Here is a 17,979-nt window from a genome sequence, read left to right as displayed (position 1 = left end):
TTCCAAAGATACTAAAATTCCTTACAAATTGTCACAGCAATCAGCCTCTTCCCATCTTTGGGGCCTGCATCAGCAAGGTGCTTATAAAAAACATACAAAATACAATATTGGATTTTTAGATTTTTCGGTTTCTTCTATGCTTGGCAGATGTGTCTATGTACCCATTCACTCTGCTTCCATGCATCTTCTGCAGACACCAATATACAGTACGTAGTTGTTGCATTCACGTTGGCTCCAGTTTACAGGCTGCTCTCAGATCTTGTGCTCCCATGCCTCAAAGGCCTTCCCAAATGGGGTCAGCGCATGGCAGGTATTTCTCTGAACTCACAAAATGGGAAAATTCAAGCTTAGAGGGATGTCTTTGTTACAGCCAAATGCTCTGCCAATTTACTTCAGATCTCATAAAATTTTAGCTTGCTTTCTTTGAGAAACATGATCTGTCAAATGAATCAGTATGGGTTTTTTCCCCCAAAGTCTCCTCTTTTTCTTCTAAACAAGAAGGTAACTTGCAGTTTAGCCAGGCTGCCTTTTTCTGGATCTGACCATTAATTTTGCTAAAAGGAAGAAAAGTACAGGGAGTACAACTGACCATAAAAGGGCAGCCTTTGTGTTTCATGGACTTAGCTGGTGGTTGGTGTTGGTATCTTTTTGCTGCTTCAATTCAAGCAAATACTGGGATTGAATTTGCCAAATTAACATGACAATGTCAATGTCAAGACCCGTTACAATAAAGAGGGAGAGTTCTTATTTGCAAGGTAGTGTCTTAACAGCCTGTTTGCAGAGGAACACTTTCCCTTCTTGAATTGTGTGGGTCATGTAATCATGAAGAAAGTCAGTCAGTGGTGATTAACTTGTTGATTTATTTTACCATTGTTTTTTTCAAAAGAATTCCTAAGAAGGCAACAGAAATGCCATTTATCCCGCTCCCATCACAATATTCTAGCTTAATTTTTCAGAAGCACCTAGGTAAACTGTTTTTCATTCCTGCAGTTTTGTTCAAGGACTTCAACTAAGGAAGACTGGCACCTGCTTGGAGTTGCACCTGGCAACCTCAACATTTTCTTTGTTTTTTCTTTTCTTGAGGGCAGTGTGTGATTATGTCATCTGGAAGATCTCCCATCTGGCTCTCTGCAACTTTCAGCTGGCTCTGAGGGCCGCATCCTGCTCCAGTTGTGTCTGCACAAGGTTTGTTACCGTAATTTCTTTGTGGTCACCTGCATATTAGAGAGTTGGGTCTTAAAGGCCTCATTTAACTACAGCATTTAAATAGGTTCTTTCTCCTAATTGTGAGGACTGGATTGCCTGTTGAATCTTGCAGTCCTTAACCTGGCAAATACCCTTGTAAAATCAGAGGAACACCTCCTCTGCTTAAACACAGTGACCAAAACAGGGCCCTTAGCATCAATACAGGTGACTTAGCAGGACTGCTAACTGATGTTAGTCTTCTTCAGACTGTTACTGGAAATACCACGTTTTGAACTGATTGTGCTTAGCTAAAGAAATTTCTGAGTATAATGGCTGTTGGCATAACATCCAGAAGAAGTGTATTCAGGCAAAAGTCCCTAATTTATGCCCTTGGATCCACTCTGCCAGCACCTTGAACTTATGACAGATGAAAATGTTTAGTGTGTTGCAGGATCAGATTAGTTGTTTGCATGCCATTTTAACATAAAGCTGTCAGTCTCCTTTTGCTTTGCAGAAGGATATTTTCCATTTTTTCGGGGCTGTTAAAACCAAATGTAAATGTCCATAGTTTACAGTGCTGAGATTCTGCCGTATGGGGAAGTTCATCAATGAATTCTCAGAAATGCTGGGATGAGCAGTGTTTGGAAACCTGAGCCATCAGCTGTTTCCTCATTTAAGAAAGCTGTTCCAAGTTTGTTGTAGTTCCCAGTGCAGAGAATTAATTAATTAAAAAATTAAATGCTTAAAAGGGTTATTTTGGAGCTTATAAAATCTGAGTAAAACCAAAAAGGAATGATTCAATTGTTTATATAAAGGGCTTCTTCCAGGAATATTTGATTGCTTAACTACAGTCCTCGCTAATTCCTACCACTCTGCTTCAGGAAAATAGACTCCTAAAATAGTTTTAAATCCTCTTCACTGTTCTTTCCTTTTAATTTCTTTTTGCTGTGACACTACCTTTGTTGTGTGGTCCCATCAATATGTCATGGTAACAACATGACACTGTCTTCCAAATATAGCTTTGCTGAGGAATGTCTTTTTCTGACAGTTAATATTTGGGTTTATTGCTCTTTTAGCCCCTCCTTTTGGAGCTGCATGGCTGTTTTGCCAACTTTGGGTAAGATGAGCCTGTGGTTGTATGTGAGCATGTGTGTGCCTGCGGGGAGAGGGGGCTGTCCTTTTTGGTACCACTGTGTCAGTATAATGGACGTTTTGTTGTAGTTTAAATTGATAAAATCAGTATCTCCTGTTTGATAATTAATACCACAGTGTTTTTTAAACTTTTTCTTGCAATTCAAGGCAGTATGTTTCAGTAATGAAAAACCTTATATTTCTAGTAATAACATTTTGTATTCACTTCAAAGTGCTGTGGATTCAAATTGTGTAGTGTTAGGTTTTAATAACATGAAGTGGGTTTTCTCTTCAATAGCAACTGCTCTGTTTTATTGTTTTATTTACATTTTAAGCCAAACTGAATACAACAGTTTTGAAAAAGAAAGAGGTAGCAAGGTAGACTGAAATATTTAGAATTACCATTTTCTTTAAGCAGGCAACTTTTTGGAAGGCTGTATTCTGCAGTCTCCAAAATGTTTAAGTTGCTGTCGTGTGAACTTGTGAGAGAGGAGGAAGACAGAGAACTCAAGTGCCTCATTCTATAGTGTGAAATGAAGTTTGTGGGTGGACTTTTCAGAGGGCTGCATTATGCTTTGTCTCCATGTGACATGCTGGTTAAATGGACAGGACAAGCCTTTGTAGTTTTGCAATGTCCCATTGTTATTTAGCACATAAGAACAGCGCAGTATTGGTGCAGCTGTTCATAAACTGGTGGCTGCAAAACCTTGTTCAGGGCAAGACAGAAAGTGCTATATCATAATTTTAAGTCTGAGTCTTGAGGATGCTTCTGGCAATGGGAAACACTCCCTTTCCTTAAAAACATGATTACCTCTAATCCTCATTGTGTGATGCTGCAGATGGAGACAGTACTGAGCATCTATTAGCAATTCAGATACACGGGGCTGAGGTTGAAGTTTTGATCTTTTATGCTCTCCGAGGATCTCTGAAAAGTATTTTTGGCCTGGGGGTTTTACACAGCCCTATTTTGTGAGAAATGCTGAGCTCCCATTTCTTTTCTTTCTGCTTTGCTGAGGGTGGGGTTCTGAAAGCCACTGCCGAAAACTTCAGTTGTAGCCTGTCTTTTTGAAGTAGTTGCATTTTAAATACTTTGTGAGCTTAAAGTATTCTAATTTCCCCAGGAATAACAAGCACCTTCCTCTAACGGTAGCCGAGAGGAGACTAGCTAACAACACTTTTCACACACACTGCCCAACTCATGCGAAATCTCATACCCCAGGGTATCTCAGACCTGTTCTGCACTGCTGACCTGGACACTAGCCATTATCTATAACTTTATAAAGAAAGGAAGGGTTTGGACTGAACTGTGGATTTGGGATGTTTACTAGAAGGCTGGGGTTTATAAACCAATAAATAGGTGTTTTCATCTGTTGCAGTTGGCACCTAGCATCAGGGGCTCCTGGGAGCTTTTGCTGTTTGTAGAGTCCCAGAGAGCTGGTGCCATGCAGAGAGAGCACACTGAAGGGTCAAGAGGATGCCAGGTATGTCCTCACCTGAGGTGTATCAGATTTCCTGAAAAGCCATACAAAAATGCTAGGATGCATCTGTCAACTTCCCCCTCCACATTCCTTGCCCAGGCTATGGAGTGGGGGAACACCACTTTGTGGCATTTTAATACTGGTCCCAAGAACTCTAGATGTTTGTCTGGCAGGTCTGTTGGTGGTGGTTTGGAAATTTAGTTTTCCTGTATACTGGAAAGCTTGTTTTCTGGAGACTCCCAAATTTTATCATGGTCATTGGAATTCAGCAGAAGAGGACAGATCTGTCCTTGCTATTATTTACTCATAGGTGCTTGGTTTAGGAAGCAGCTATTGTGGAACAAGGTGAAAATATCAATTGAGATGTTAATCACAGTCAAAGCAATATGTCACACATATATTTCTTGTGCTGAATGTGTACAAATATGGGACTCATGAGATGACACTGTTGCACTGAAGCTGTATAAAAGATTAAAGTTTGGAACAGTTTGTTTGATTAATTCCAATGTGGTAGGGGCCATTGCTAGTCAGTGACCAGAGGCACTGAGACAAAGGGTGATCTTCAGAACATGTTAACTGCGGGGGAGCGGGGACAACTTTCACAGAGGTCACAGCAAAGGATCCATCCTAGCTCAGTGGGTATGTGATCTGCCTGCAGCAGAAAGCAAACGCTGCTTTTACATATGTGGAGCTCTTATTTGCTCACGATGTGACAATACAAAAGACAATCAAAATTAGTTAATATATTAATTCTTTTCTTTTTTCTCTTCCTTCATGAGTCATTGTAATTAGGGAAAACTAATATATTTTCCAGCATTAAAATATTTCATTGGGCTATCAATATTCTAGTGTGCTCTCTCATGTTCAGAATGTGGAAGGGGGTTGCTAGAAGATAACTTCCTGTATTTGATTAAGTAGCTTATATGTACATGGTACTTTTCAGAAAAATGAAATTAATAATCTCAGCAAAGATATTGTCAGGGTGCAGAGTATGAAATTACTGTCTTACCATATCATTATTTTCCATTAATGAAAATCTTAAAAAACAAAAACCCCAAATCATGAAATGATTATTCAATAATTTTGCCAGTGAATGTTCTCACATCTGTGTAATTTGGCTTTTTTCTTACGATCAGAAAATACTGCCTACAAAAACTCTTTTGGTCCTTTTATTTCCGCACAGGGTCACCTGGAATGATCTCAGAATTTCCATATAAGCCATAAAGAGCTGCTCTTTCCAGTGTCAGACTTGCTTTCTGACCCAACAGGTATGGGAGTACGTGCTGAGGTTCTATTACAGTGAATTACATATTTATAATTTTTAAAGCACCTCTTTTCAGAAGCAAATCAAACTCTTTGGACAGGATTTGTAAAGTTATTGAGGTTCCTAAAATGCAGATAAACCCTACCTGGGACTTCTGAAATATGAATTAAGAGTCTAAGATACTTCTGAGAATCCTGGTTAGTACATATCTCCATCTTTGGGCCAAATTTGGCCCTGAGTCTCTTCTTGATGATGCGATTTAGTAACCACTGTCACTCAGAGATGTGTCCGAATAAGACAAGACTTTAAAAAGCGTGTGTTTTTAAAGATTTGTTTCACTTGGCTGACAGACTTACACCATGATTTGAATTCTGCAGTGTGTGTATAGCTGGCTGAATTTCAGTACCGTGTTTCCTGAATATGCAGACTTTGTGCAGAAAATGGTAGACTTTACTGCAGGCACCAACATATGAAAGGAAAGTTTCCTTAGAAGCTGCCTGACACGTCACCTGAAGTCCCTTAAGGTAACCACTCTGCTGGTGAGCCAGGTCTTGTCGAGACTCTCATAAGCAAGCAGCTTTAGACTCTCTGTTGTTATGATGTCCTAAACTGTCTGAGACAGTGTCTCAGGGTAGCATGTAAAAGTCCTATATAAGTGCTAAATAGTCCCAAAAGTCTATTTATCTTTACGAGTGTCCTTGTTCCTCGCTGAGAAATAAAAGAATCCAATTAACATATTTTGTAGAAAAAATTAGCCCATCTTTGCCTTTTTTTCCCACCTGTTTCCTTCTCAGTCAGGAGAAAAAAAATTAACCTTTTGACAACCAAGGTACTGGGTACATTCACAGGTTGTACATGTTATGTTTTTGGAGTTCTTGGCATTGCCAAGGCAAGAAGTTTAGGATTACAAACAGCTTTAAGTTTCAGCTCTTCAGCAACAAGGCTGTCTGCAAAGCAGATGTTGCAGTATATTTAAGCAAATTGAACTCCTATAACCTGATGGCTGGATTAGAAATAAGGACTAAATTTCTCCAAGTATTTCCCGTTTTGATATAATTTGGGAATATTTAGGACTGAATATATTGTAGTCAGATCTTTGCAGCCACTGTGTTTCATTGCAAGTGTACTCATTGTTAAAAGGCAACCTAGATCTGGTTCAGAAGCACATTATGTCTGCTGAAGTAACAACGTACTTGTTAGAATTAGTCTTAATGGTAAATCCTCAACACAAGCAGGTGTGCAACTTAGTGGCTAAGACTTGTTCTGTGCCGCAATGCAAATGAGGGAAACACACACTGTTCAGCATCTGCCACATACAGGTGACCAGCCTGCAGCTGCTCTGGCTCCCAGGTGAGGATGCAGATTGGGAGAGCATCCTCACTGCCAAGCGGCAGCCAGGAACATCTGTCATCTGGCAGGTCCACCCTCTGTCTCCATTGAAGGAGCCCTGCTGGAGAGCACACTCTTTGGCAATGCAAAGTTTATGAGATACACATGTTATCTTATGAAGAGTATGAAGAGAATACATATTCTCTTATGAAGAGTAATTGGATGAGGGTATAACTATTGAAACACTGAACTGAGAGTTCTGATTTACTCGCATGAAGACAATTTGTACTCCAGCACAACACTTGGATGTATGTTTAACTGTAAGTCTGTGAGCCTCATGGAAGAAGTATCAAATGGAGCACTTGCAGAAGCATTTATAAAATCATGATCCTACTGATGAGAGACGAGGAAGCATCTTTGTGGATGGATACACAGGAACGGTGCCTTCTTTTTGTGTTTTTACAAAGCAAACAAACATTTCCTAGGGTAGAATAAAAATCGTAATGGCAGAAAGATGCAGCTAAAAGCCTGACATTCTTCTAGTGCTCAACAGCCTTCCTTCATAACAATGCACGCTGTCACATGCACAGTGCATGTCAGCCACCCAGAGTATTTAGATCAGCAGTGGGGAGATTCATGATCCTGCAAGAAAATTTATAATCCTGACAAAAATGGAATGGAATCCAATTTCCCTCCTTTTTATGTATATCTTAAATTGGACCTTATGTGACAGGACTGCAATTAATATCTCTTGTAAAACAGAAGGCTCGTTAAATTGGTCTCATTATGGTTGCTGAGGTTGTGTGCTGCTGCTGAAAGGGATTCCCCCATTATCTGTGTTTGACACGTACTCCTAATCAACCAGGCCAATTCTGCTTTATCAAAGGTCTGTCACATGAGTAGAGATAATATTTATTCTGACTTGTACCATTAGCGTAAAAAATGTAGGTTGCACTGGCAGACACATAGTCCTCTGTCACAAATGGCCACACAGAGCTTTTATTGAGGTGTTCCCTTTCTGCAAAGGTGTTTCTAAATATAGCTTCACCTTTCAGTACAGGGGCCTCAGGTCCTTTCAGTTATTTTAAACTCCTACTTTCAAGGGATATTTATTAAATTAAGTTTAAATAGACTGTGAGCAAATCTCACAGCAAGAAGTGTTAAGGAGCAAGATTAATATCAATTCTGCAATTTCCTTCAAAATTTATTGATGAAAAAGAAAATCCAGCAGCTCTACATAACCAGCTTGCTTTGGAAGCTTCGTAGCAATAAATGTTGTAATTTCTGTGAGATCTTAATATGTATCACAATATTACCTCATTTGTTGAAAATTTTCTGAACAGTCGGTTTTGTTTCACATTGATACTCAGTTTCAGGGATATGGACATTTTCTCTGTCTATAGAGAAGTTCATAGAAAATCGATGAGTTTTAACAAAGGTGATACTACTTCAGTCTGTTGGATTTAGCAACACTGATATGTTAACATCACCAGAAAAAGGTTTGCACGGATATTTTCATACTATTAGAGAATTATGTGGTCAGAAGAAACATTTGTAGTTGTAATGCAGCCTCATATGTTTGTATGAGAAACCACCTACCCCAAACCTCAAACCAAATGTTCTCCTATTTACATGTAAGAATCATGGATAACAGGTAGATCCTTACAAATGCTCTGCGTGTGTGTATATATATATATAAAACCTATACAAATGCTACAGACATAATTTTGATTTTTCATCCTTTTCCTTATATAAACAGCATCTCTTACCAGAGGAAGATGCTTCCTTGTCTCCAGTAACACAAAGCAGTTTCCAGTTTGAGGGAGAAGATGGGAATGGGAAGAAAAGAGAATTGATGGTGCTCATGCCTGTTTTTGGAATGATGCTGCAACACCCCGACCACAACCGATTGCTGGGAGAGTGACAGATAATGAGGTACAAGAGTGTTGTTTGCCATGGGAGTCCTTCTTTGACTGTTTAAACTCTTTTTTTACAACAGCATAATTTCTTTCTTAGATCACCATGAAACTGAGAGAACACAGACCGGCACTTTACAACAGACCCCTTGATACAGCAGTGCTGAATATTGGCTGATACTTCAGACAAAGGAACTGAATCCAGTAGAAAACAAGCATCCTTCCTCCCCAGAAGGAGGTGTGTGAATGTGATTGCTGCAGAAGCCACTGTCTCATCAAGGAGGAAGGTGAGGGGTTGTAAGGGTGTTGAGACTGAATGAAAACTGATACTGTCCTGCAAGTGCAGGGAGGAGGGCCCCTATGAGCACAGCCTAGTGCCAGGTCTCTTGGTGTCTCTCTTCCTTTTATCTTGGGGCTGACGGCTGAAATGCTAGTTGTCCAGAAATCAGATGATTTCCCAGTCACTATTCTGTCCCCGGGAAAGCTTTATCTGCTAATAGGGCCTTATTTTCATGATTTGCTCCAATATGCAGAAAAGCTTCAACTGGGACTGTAATCCAGAAGACAACATTTGTCTCCTTCTATGAGAAATGATCTGAGTGAGTGTATTGATGCCAAGAGACCAGGCCCTTTATTCCTTATTGAGAAGGGGACTTTCCTTTTTTTTTCCTTTCTTCCCCTGTTACGTCCAAGGCAAAAAGCTCTGTATAGTTTCTCTGGTCCCACACAAAATGATGGAGGAATAGCTGTATTTTACAAATGAACAGAGATAGAACACTGCACTAGAAAGACTTTAGTCTGTTAGTTCTTGGGTAGAATTCATAGAACGTTGAAATATCATATAGAGATATTATATGCTAAATCAGTTAATCACAACTTGGAAATTATTAGTACATTTTAAGCCAAAACACCCAAAACAGGTGAAGCTAAAAGTGAAATGAGATTTTTGATCCTGTAGATAATAATCTTTCCTTTTTTCAGGAAAGTTCCCAGTATTGTGCGTACATCTAACACTGTGTAGCTTGGTGCATAATTAATGAGCATAATATAATGCCACATTTGTTTATTCATACCTACTTTGAATTTATTAGATGAAGTATCCTGGGTCAGTGTTGGAAACCAAAAAGCATGGAGCTAGTCTTGATGAATAATTCGTTGAGAAGTTGATGCTTTTGCAGACGTAAATCGTCAGTCAAATAAACATGACTACAGACAGCAGAATGGTGGGGTCGCCCACTAAAGAATGGGAACCAGACCCACTTGCACAAAGTTCCTGCAGGCCTTGTGGAGCTGATGCCTTGTACATGCAATGATCTGCTTGTCAGCTGTACCCTGTCGGTCTGGGTTAGCAGGAACTCCCCAGGCACTGCTGTGCTGGGAACAGGCAACGGCTGCAGCTTATTTTGTGGGGTGCAATTGCTCCTGGCTTCAATAGTCCAGTTCTGGAGCCAGACCTCTTTTTAGTTATTTACAGTACTCGGAGAAGAGGACACCTATGTGAACTGCAGTTTGCATGGATTATCAGGGCACAAATCTGCTTATGCTTTCAAACATTCATTCATTTCTATTGCACGAGGTATTGTATTAAGCACTTTGCAAAATGTGGCAGGGAGGACACAGAAACACGGGTTTGTGTTTCCTGCAGTAAGTCCATCTTTCCCTCTTTAATGGACTGAGGTCTCAAAGGGTAGGTCCAAGAGTCACTAAGGGCAGGATAACTCAGTTAACAGGGCTGAATGGGCAAACACTGGGCAGGTCGTAAGGCCAGGAGGGTCTGATGCAGGAGGTTGATGTTCTGTAGGAACATAATTAACAAACAGCAGAGGCCAGATTCTTTCCTCTGAGACTTCCTAATACAGAGGAAAGAATGGAAAGAAAAATCTTGCATGTGCAGAACCCAGAGATATGCATTAACCCAAAACAGTGGGGCTGAAAATATAACTGTTTAGGGCAAGGATAAGTCTTTCAGTTAGAGATCCGGAAAAACGGAGAAACAGGTGAAGATCTCTGCTTGCACTGCAACACTGATGTCTTGAGGTCAGTTCTGACTGTTTGTGGAGGACTTCTGGTTTTATAATAATTGCTTAGAAACATCTCAATGTTTTGTCAAGAGACTGTAATGAAACCAAAGGGCAGTGGTTTATCTGAAAACACTGAAGAAAAATATTTGTGTTGTGAATGTTAGACTGTAGGAGTCAGGCTGGTACTTTGCCAGAAAATGTGATTTTGGGGAATTCTGTGGAAATTTCAAGATATTATAAACAAAATCTGTCTAGCAAAAGGTATGAAATCCAATGTTTTTTGCCTTCTGAAATAGATTTATTTAAGAAATACCCCAGATATGTGAACAATTGAACAGTGCAGGGGGTGGAGGAGGAACTCCTGTTCTTCCTTTAATCATCCTTTAATTACCTTCTGATCAAACTCATTTAAGTATCAAGATGACTGATTTCTAACTGCACCCAGCTAGAAAGAGAATTGTTTCTTTTTACTCCATTTAAATTTTGAGCTTGGTGTAGATTTTTAGAAAGGAATTTGTTTATGGAAATTTGCAATCCCAATGGACTTACAGTTTTCAAAGGAAATTCAGTCCAGTTTCATCAGTTCAGTTACTAAAATATATACACATAAATATTTTTTTAAAATAAGTGTATGTACATATGCATACATACATACCTTCTGCTGCCCTTTTAATTTAGAAGTTAGACTTCAATTTAGCTACTTACCTAAATGTTTCCCATAGGTAGACATACTCAGCTGACCAGTTGCTAAATTGATAGTCGCCCTAGCAACTTTGTCTTTACACTTTAATATCACAGAGGATTTGTGTTTTAATTCCTTATACATAAGGAAAAATAGAATGTGTTCCAGCGTGAATAGGACAAGAAAATGGGATGCATGTGTGTGTGAAGTTAAACATATGTGGAAGTGCTCAAAGTACTGCAGCCTATACTAAAAAATTACAGATTTTATAATTTTCAATTACTTTTTCACTCAATAGTTGGTGAAGGGCTTTTTATTCTTGTTTGGAAATATATTTTATATTAGAGTTTATACGGTATTTCAGGGTGCACAAAATATACAATTCTTATTTGTAGAGCAAATAGAACAAGTCATTACGCTGGAAAACTGCTCCATGTCTGCCTGAGTCTTCTCCCATTTTCTAAGTTATTACAGTCAGCTTGAAATGCCTTTCTTTTTTTTGTGTGTTTATATACAATGCTTATCTTGCATCCATATTTTCTATCCTCTAGATCATACCATATGAAACAGTGGGAAAGTTAAAAGTGATTTTGGCAGTGTATCAAAGTTATTTCAGGAGTAATCTTGTTCGTAATTTTCTATTAATAGGTAGTATTTTTATAATAAATTAATTTTTTTCTGGCAGTCATTATTCATAAAAAAGGATTTTTGTGTTTCTCAAAATGAGTAGCTCAGTGCCTCTTTATTGGCTCTAAGCCTAAACTTCAGCAAGTGTGTGATCAAGTATACCGGAAAAATCCTTTGTCCATTGCTAAACCTTATGAAATTGTAGATCAAAAGATTTTTCCTATCTTACAAGGACTGTGGTACTATTCATAGGCTAAAAATGACTGTCAAAGTAATAAAACAACTACTGTTGTCAGGGAAAGATTAAAAGCAGCAGCTGGATTGTACACAGTCAACTTTAAAATCTTTCTCTAGGAAGGTAGATGCTTTAGAAAATGATCTGGCTTTTCAGTTGATTTGCCATGATTGGCAGCCCCATAAAATGGCTACTGACACAGGAACTTGCGAAAGAAAGAAGCCTTTTTTTTCTCCCTATAAAGAGAATATTCTGCTTCTTGCCTTCTCCCAAATTGGACTCTGCACTTGGAAGTGAGATGTAATGCAAGTGTCATGGTGATGATGGGTGCCAGCCTTTTCCTCTGTTTTATCCAATTTACCTATCCTCTTTTTTTCTGAAATCATTCCTGCTGTCAGTTTTCTGCAGCTTCTACTTTAACCTATGTTCTTCTTACTATTTTAGTTTTGTTCCTTGAGTTCATCTGTACATTCTGCAATTCTCCTTAAATTCAGTATATTGCAACACAGGTTTCCATGTAATTTTTCCAAGATCATAATCAGCTGGAACAGTACCAAATACCTCTAATCTCCATTCAGATTCTACCTTTATCCTTGATATCAAGGAGTGAAATTTCTTCTAGGAACTTCTAGCCATTCTGCTTCTCAGATTAGCATGTGTGCAATCTTTGAAACTTTATTTATGCAAGGTCAGTGTAATGTTTTCTTTAATTAATTCCTTTCTTTCCATTTTCATTATCTTTCTTATTTCAAGTCATCCAGACTTTCTTGTTTTGCTGAATGAAGTAGGTTATCTTTCTACCTGTATCACAAGATTTTGCCATCTACTTTGCACTTGGTGATTTTTCCCAGATGGTTATTGTCTTTGGGGTTTTCTTTCCCTATATTTTTTTGATTTATATTTATTTCTTAACCTGTTACCTCTAATATTTCTGACTACATAAATTGTTAACGCCAGGGGCAGTTTATCTTTCCTTCATTCTAACAGCACCATTGGGAATCAACTAAATTGTTTGTCAACCCTTTTCTTCTCACTGGCTTCTGATTCTAACCCTCCTAGTATATCACATTGTAATCCTGGGCTCCACATTCCCCTGTGAACACCACTGTGCCTGTCCTCACCTCTGCTTGCCTAGATTAACAAATAGAAGACCTGTTTGTAGGTACTGTCTTCCCTTAGGGTTCTGTGCAATGGAGTTGTGAAATGGACAGCTTTTGTTCCACTACACCCTTTTTTCCATGCAGTGGTCTTGAAACCGTGTATGTGTTTGGCTTTTTGTGAATATGTATGTGTTTCTTAGTTTGTCAACAACCCAAATTCATTAGTGGTGGCTGTGCCAGACCCGTAACGTGCCCAGTTTGTAAGCGTGTACATTTTCTTCTTGCCCATTCACATGCAGGGCTTGGAACATACTGCCCCGCAGTTATCAGGTAACATCAGCAGTGTTCTTCATAACTTGAGGATGGAAAATTTCAGCTGGGAGCCAAAAGTTACCATCCCTTCTGATCTTTTATCAGTGCCCTGCCTGAAAAACGCAGGCTCCTGCAGTAGAAGGTGGCTGAACTGATTCAGGAGGAATGGTGTGCAGAAGTGCTGCTGAGAAGGAGACGCACTGGGTGCGTGCTCTGACACAATGGCAGGCAATGTGGTCCACCCCTCCACAGTGACTTTGCTTGCAGACTCCCTTTACCCAAATCTGTAAGCACCACCGTCTGAATGTCTTCAGCTTCTTTTTGGGCTCAGGCTCTAACAGCAGCACCAAACCTCAACCTTACTGACCGTGGACCTTGAAAAAGAAAAAACTATTGAAGTTAGCCCACTTTAATGGAAGAAGATAAATTGCTCACTGTAAACAAGCTGTAGTACTGAACACAGCTTTGATCCAGTTTAGATTTCTTACAAAAAGAAATTACTTTGTACTGTCAGGTATTTAACTTATTTTCTTTTATCTGACATTGCAAAATATAACTACTGAACTCCCAGTATCTCTCTCCTTACAAAAAATAACCTGAATTTAAGAGAGCGATAGCTTTTCACAGACAGTCCGTGGGGCTTGAAAAAAAAAAAAAAAAAAAAAAAAAAAAAAAAGACAATGTCTGATGTTTTTTTCAGATCTTTCTGAAGGAGAAATACAGATAAAAGCAAAGCTCTTTGTGACATTTTTTTTTTCACTATCTACTTGAAAGGCAGTGGGTCAGAATTAAGGCTTTTTTGCTGTGGAGGAAATGTGTGGGATGTTGGCTGCAAGCCAGTAGCCACTAACATCCCTGCTGCACTAGGAATACTTGAATGAAGTGGGCGTCAACCTCGGGAGAGAGGGCAGCACTACCTACATCAGAGGAAAACCTCTTCATTGAGATTCAAGGAGTAAAAATATTGAATGGGGATAAACCGGTCTGGTAGATTTTTCTGTGAGGGACAGTGAAAAAGCAACAATTGTCATCCAGTCTGGAAGAACATCCTCTAAGGTCCTGTGCCGGGCAGGTCCCATTTGCTCTGCAGGAGAAGAGATGCATACAGTCACTGACTTCTCTGACAATTTTAAAGTTTCATCTTCTAGTTCTGTTTTCTCAATGCACAAAATGATGAAGTAACATCCAGAAGCTTTCAGCCAGTAGTCCTTGCTACAGCCAGTCTTCTAGTATTTTTTTCCGAAACCAGAATAAAGATCTGAAGTGTGTCAAATGCTTCTATAGAATATAATTTACCCAGACATACATCCTGCTTGTGTGCAGCCGAATATCCACTGGGGAAAAAAAAGGGATTTCTAGAGTTCCTTTGTAGCACTAAATTATGAATCTGAAGGATCAAACAGAATACACCCAGTGTTGTCTTTCTCATTGTTATCTGCCCTAGTTACAGAGTTAAGCCATCTCGCTGAGTCAGTCACCAGTTCTATCCAGGCTAACTAGGACTACATTTTTCTTGAATCAAGTCCACCACCAAGACATGGGAAATAGTTTTTCTTTCCAGCTCCAGTAATGTGATATGTAAGCAACAGATACTTTTTTTTGTCCAAAATTACAGATCTGTGCTACATATGCATAAGGGAAAGGAGATTCCCATCTTATTTGTGACATCATTGAATTATTAGAAAGTAACGCATTCATTTTTTTTCAAACAAGAAAAATGGCAATTATAGAAAAAGGGAAGGAAGTGTTTTGGCTAAGTGTGGGCACTGGCTAATTTTGTCCAGTGCCCAGTGTCCAGGGCCATATAAAGACAGAACAGCTAGAATAGAGCATCACAAATACTTTAAAAAGCTCTTCTCCTCGCACGGAAAATAAAGTGATCCTGAACAAGTGACAAAGCTACTTCTGTGTAAGCCTAGATGTTTGCATGTTAGTGACGATCTAGATTTTCTTGTGCATGTTGGGTCAAACATGTCTGGCCTAGTAACACTGAAGTTACAGAAAGCTGGGGGCTAGGGGCTTCAAAATGACCGTTAACTGACATGGATGAAAAAGGTGAATCTGAGCAGGATTTGGGAAAACTAGACCCATGAACTGGAGCAGGTCTATTGAAGCGGACAAGGTAATTATTTGTTTTGCTATTATTATGGATAATAGCTTTGTGCTGACAAGTTGCTTTTCAAGTTCTGGTTTTGGAAATGACCTGTAACAGTGTGTTTGTGGACAATTGGTTTGCAGTGTCCTACCTCCTGGGCAGGGGGAAACAGACTTAGTGCCCCAGGGCTGTGTAGTTCCTGTGGCTGGTAAACTGAAAATCACCAAATAACCAACAGAGCAGGTCTAGGTGGGTCAATGGGTACTGTTTGATATGAATCAAACCTGTCAGATCAGGAAGAGTAATGTACTTGCTAGAGCAAAACTAATTGTTGGCCTTCTAATGAGTTAGAAAAATGAATTAAAGCTGCAGCTTGAAAAAAAGGGGAAAAAAGAGCTCATAACTGATGGATGTGGTGGAAATTGCAACTGCCAAGGTAAGTGTGGACATCTGCAAGAGCTAGGAGTCGAAGTCTGTGATGGAGAAAGTCTGTAGGGGAAAAAAGAGCTCATAACTGATGGATGTGGTGGAAATTGCAACTGCCAAGGTAAGTGTGGACATCTGCAAGAGCTAGGAGTCGAAGTCTGTGATGGAGAAGAGGACCTGAAAGAAAGCTTGATTGCAGCAATGTAGGAAGGAGAGAAGAAACAATGCAGAGAAGATTCAGATGCAATATTGGAAGATGCTTACACGCTTCAGGAAGAAAAATGGTGTGAGGGGTAAAATACTCAAGAAAGTGGAAGGAGAGAATGTAACTGCAATGTTTTCTACTGTGAAGAACCTCTCTTTTTCTGAGATCTCTGGGTAGCAAGCAGCAAATTAGCAAATCCTCAAAATGAATTTTGAAAGTAACCACACTTTCTGCTCTGAGAGAAAAGTTTAAAATGTCTAACATAGTTTTTGTAAGGAAAAGGAAAATGTGCCGGAGGGCTGAGAGTTCTTAAGACCAAGTTATAAACCTTTGAAAATAGGATTTTATAATGGAAATGCAGAGATCATTAACTATTGTAAGCACCTCTAAGAATGACACCTCTATAGTAAATTACATTCAAATTAATATAAAACTGTAAAGATTCCCTGACAGCTTTGATTATGTAAGTTGATTTTAGTAGTTAAATGTTGACTTTCTATAATGCATTCTCCAAATATTATACTGAATGCTGCATCATATATAACAATTACCATGTCACAGTGCTATTTTGTGTAAATTAAATTATTGACAGCAATATAATTTTGTATTCACTTTATTATTTTGATTCATTTTTCTGTCAAAATATACAATGACTCTTCACTAGATTTAGAAACCAGAAAAACTCTTTAGATGGTGAAGTATTATTCTCCATACATTATTTTTCCTTAGCCTGTAATGAGGTTGGGGGGGAGAGAGGGAAGCAACATTTCATTCCTTCTCTGACATTGTGTGTGTTTTTAGACACGTTGTCAACTTTAAATCGTGTTACAATAAGTGTGCTTATCAGAAAGCCTGCAAAGTCTGTGGCAGCCCTGGTCAGCCTCTCTGGGCATGCTGCAGACCTGCTGTTTTTAGTGTACTCCAGCACAAGTGCTGTCCCGAATCACAGGACAGGGTTTATGACACGATGATTATTCAGCCCAGCTTTAAGGCCGGTCTGTGGTACCTCACAGAGTGAATACTTCCTGTTCTTTGCTATCTCTTGTGGATAAAAGTGAAAAACATCACCTGTTTGGTGCTGCTCTTTCTTCGCACCTTTTCTTCGCGTGCCCTTTGTGGGTTGTGGCAACAGTGATTGTCCCTCCTTGGATGCCTGGAAAGCACTTGTAGGTTGTGGTTGTAACTGCAAATTGATACTTAAAGTTTTCTCATTAACTCTCCTCCAGATGCACAGCCTGTCAGCTCCTCATGATCTGCTGGAAGCTAGGGTGTGGACATTGGGACAGCAGCTGTGTCTTCCAACTGGATCTAGGCTCTTCTCCAAGCAGGTACCCTGACCTCCACTGCAGAGCCAGTTCAGCTGGCCCACTTCACGTGAAGCTCAAAATCTGTGTCAAAAAGGTACAACCAAGCTCCAGAGTGACTCTAAAATACGGGTTTGGGCACCATCCTACAAGGGGGAAGAAATGGGTTCAGCTGCATTTAGGCAGAAAAGAGGGCTGAATCCAGCACATCACACACCATGGGCAAGGACTCTTAACTCTGGGTATAAGAATTCTCTCCATTCCGGGTGGTGGTAGAAAGCACCAGAAAGTAGATGAGCATCAGAAAATGCTCATCTTCTCAGCTGGTCCAGTCAAGGAGGTTGGGGAAAGCCTACTTTCCAAATCTCGGTGTGGTTTAGTTATGGCTTAGATGCGGCTAATCCTTAGTTATCTCTGCATCTGCCTAATAATAAAAAGCAAAGGCACACAGCACTCCTGAGAGCCTGTGAAGCGGTTTCTTGTCCCTGGGCCAGTGAGTGCTGACTTGCTTGTGGCCATACAGCTGTAGGCTAGTTCCCTCTTCAGCAGGTTGGCCCAGATCCTCGATGTGTGGTTGTACTCGATGATCTCAAAGGTCCCTTCTAACCATGAAGATTCTGTGATCTGTGCCCTGTGTAATGCCCTGGGAGCCTTGAATCTGAATACTAT

General features: G+C 39.6%; 1 long non-coding RNA gene across 1 annotated transcript; it reads left to right on the top strand.

The window, feature by feature from the left end:
- Nucleotides 1-1,134: 1,134 nt before the first annotated feature.
- On the top strand, nucleotides 1,135-17,358 carry LOC106887065. The gene is made up of 5 exons (XR_001411792.1): nucleotides 1,135-1,185; nucleotides 4,978-5,062; nucleotides 8,147-8,322; nucleotides 8,404-8,590; nucleotides 17,233-17,358. It is a non-coding gene; the product is annotated as an uncharacterized LOC106887065 (long non-coding RNA).
- Nucleotides 17,359-17,979: the final 621 nt, after the last annotated feature.

Source organism: Calidris pugnax, unplaced genomic scaffold (assembly GCF_001431845.1).
Source record: "Calidris pugnax isolate Ruff unplaced genomic scaffold, ASM143184v1 scaffold39, whole genome shotgun sequence".
NCBI lineage: Eukaryota > Metazoa > Chordata > Aves > Charadriiformes > Scolopacidae > Calidris > Calidris pugnax.
Note: the sequence above shows the minus strand (reverse complement) of the source record. Positions and strands in the feature narration are given on the sequence as shown.